General features: G+C 46.5%; 1 long non-coding RNA gene across 1 annotated transcript; it reads right to left on the reverse strand.

The window, feature by feature from the left end:
• Positions 1-479: 479 nt before the first annotated feature.
• Positions 480-1,774, reverse strand: LOC141042527 (uncharacterized). The gene is made up of 2 exons (XR_012205678.1): positions 1,454-1,774; positions 480-920 (listed from the first exon to the last, which is right to left on the reverse strand). It is a non-coding gene; the product is annotated as an uncharacterized lncRNA (long non-coding RNA).
• Between the last annotated feature and the right edge of the window lie 451 nt (positions 1,775-2,225).

Consider the following 2,225-nt stretch of genomic DNA (forward strand, 5'->3'; position numbering starts at 1 on the left):
GCCCAATGGCTAGGGTCACAGTGTGCGCCCGGCAACCAGAGTTCGACTCCTGTGTCGAGCGAATGTCTCAGATTCTCACTAAGGACGCGCATATGTCGGCTCTTTCCTGTCCGTTCAACAAAATTTTCACCTACCTGACCGTTTCGAAGAAAACATAATTATAACAGAACACTTCATTGAAAACTTGACTATTATGATGCAATACGAAAGCATTTAATTTAACCAGTAGTGCTCCAAGGTCTTCCAGAAGTCTGGTGCAACCTGCAAATCAGGAAGGAGGAGAATCTGCCTCTTTTTGTTGCCAGCTACAACAAAGGGTCGAAACAGGAAACAACTAAAAAACTGACTATTAAGAAGGCCAGTGGATAAAGTGGTAAAATCAATTCTTCAGTTCAAGAGATAGGGATATATATGAGGAATATATAGATAGCAAAAAATTGAGTACTGAGAAGACCACTAGAAAATAGAGACATGCGACAAAATAGTTGAAAATACTTCAAAAGCAGATCCAAATGTCATGGTAATTTTAACATCAACATAAACAGTTGTGACTTCATCCCAAAAGGGTATCGAAACAAGCATTTCATGCAACCACATAACAGTCACTTCTGATCATAACATCTTATACAACAACACAAAAGGAAGACATCAGCAGGCTCATACTTGATCGAATTCCTAGACATTGCAGCTCATCAGGATATTAAGAATCTCACCCAACATCCGTCAGACGAAAGGTGAAGCATCCACGGCATGGCCTCCTAGTGTCGTGAAGAAATCATGCCGAACAAGAGTTTGTTTGAACCAAGCTTCACCAACATATAAGTCTTGGAAGCTAGCAACCAGTTTTCCATCAGTGTCAACATAAAACAGCCAGTTCTGCGATTGACCAAACCTGACCAGCAAGAGCACGTCACCATCACCTGAAACAACGGTCACATGCCAATAGGTATCACCATTAAGGCCTTCAAACTTCCCCCAGATTTCTGCTATTGTCAAATCAACCTGGTACTTTAAGTCCCAAACCTCACTTTCATAGTTGTGCAGCACCCATATATCAACAATTTTCTTGGCCTTGTCACAGCTATAGATACCAAGCATGTCATCCATCTCAAAGATGCATGAGTAGTTGGTGGGAGGAGCAAGGGGAGCACGGATCTGCCGAAACGACTCAGCTATTGTGTCGAACACAATTACTAGTTTGCTTTCAAGCTGAAAAAATGCACTCTCCCCATCCACAGGGGTATAACACACTGGGTGCCAATGCAAGCTATCACGGATGGTCGAAGGTGAGGATGTTACGGTCACCGTCGCTGGAGACGATGGGGAGGGCACGCTCGCGGGCATGGTGGGCCAGGAGGAATCGGCGGTTGGTGGTGGCGCAGCGCCAGTCGCGGCGGACGGCGCGGCTGCGGAGGATGGATTTGGGGTCGAGGCGGACGAGGATCTCCCATACCAGGATCTCATCTGGGAGGCCGGGGAGGAGGGTCGTCGCTGCTGCCGCCGGGGCCTCCGCCATGGTTGCTGCTGCGGCGGCCTCCTTCGCCATGGTCGCCGGCTGGGTTGAGTTGTGGTGGTGTGGTGGCGGCGGAGGGGAGGGAAGGTAGGCGTGTGTTTCGGGGTAGGGTTTCAGAGAGGAAACAAATTTCGGAAATGGAAAATGTCTGGTCTGGGCTCTGAAACGCACTGGGCCCAGAAACACATCACTCGCATCCTTTTGTACTCCAAAAAAAAAAAAGTCCTTTTAATTACTCATATTCTCAGTTCTCAAACGGAAAAAAAGAAACCTCATGTTCTGATGAGATAGAATTGATCAGCGGCATCTTGGGGCTTGTCATCTTAAGTTTGTTGGTTTGTGTATGGAACAATGATATGTTTCGCTTAGGAGAATACAAGGAAGCTCAAAGGGGTGAGGCTATCTCGCGCGCGCCAACGGTCGATTTTCGATAGGAGCTCCTTTCCTTCTTTGGCATTTATACTTTTTCTAATCTGAACAAAAAAAATTGTACGTGACCGTTCATCTTTCCTTCGTAGCATTTCTCCCCATGCTGGGCCCGATATTCTCTCTCTAATAAAACCATGGGGCGAGGCTATCTCGTGCGCGCCAACGGTCGATTTTCGACAGGAGTACCTTTTCTTCTTTGGCATTTATTCCTTTTCTAATCTGGACCAAAACTATCGGGCCTCGCGGTTGAATTCAGGGGGCATGTTTATATTAGAGAGAAAAT

Source organism: Aegilops tauschii, chromosome 3, assembly GCF_002575655.3.
Source record: "Aegilops tauschii subsp. strangulata cultivar AL8/78 chromosome 3, Aet v6.0, whole genome shotgun sequence".
NCBI lineage: Eukaryota > Viridiplantae > Streptophyta > Magnoliopsida > Poales > Poaceae > Aegilops > Aegilops tauschii.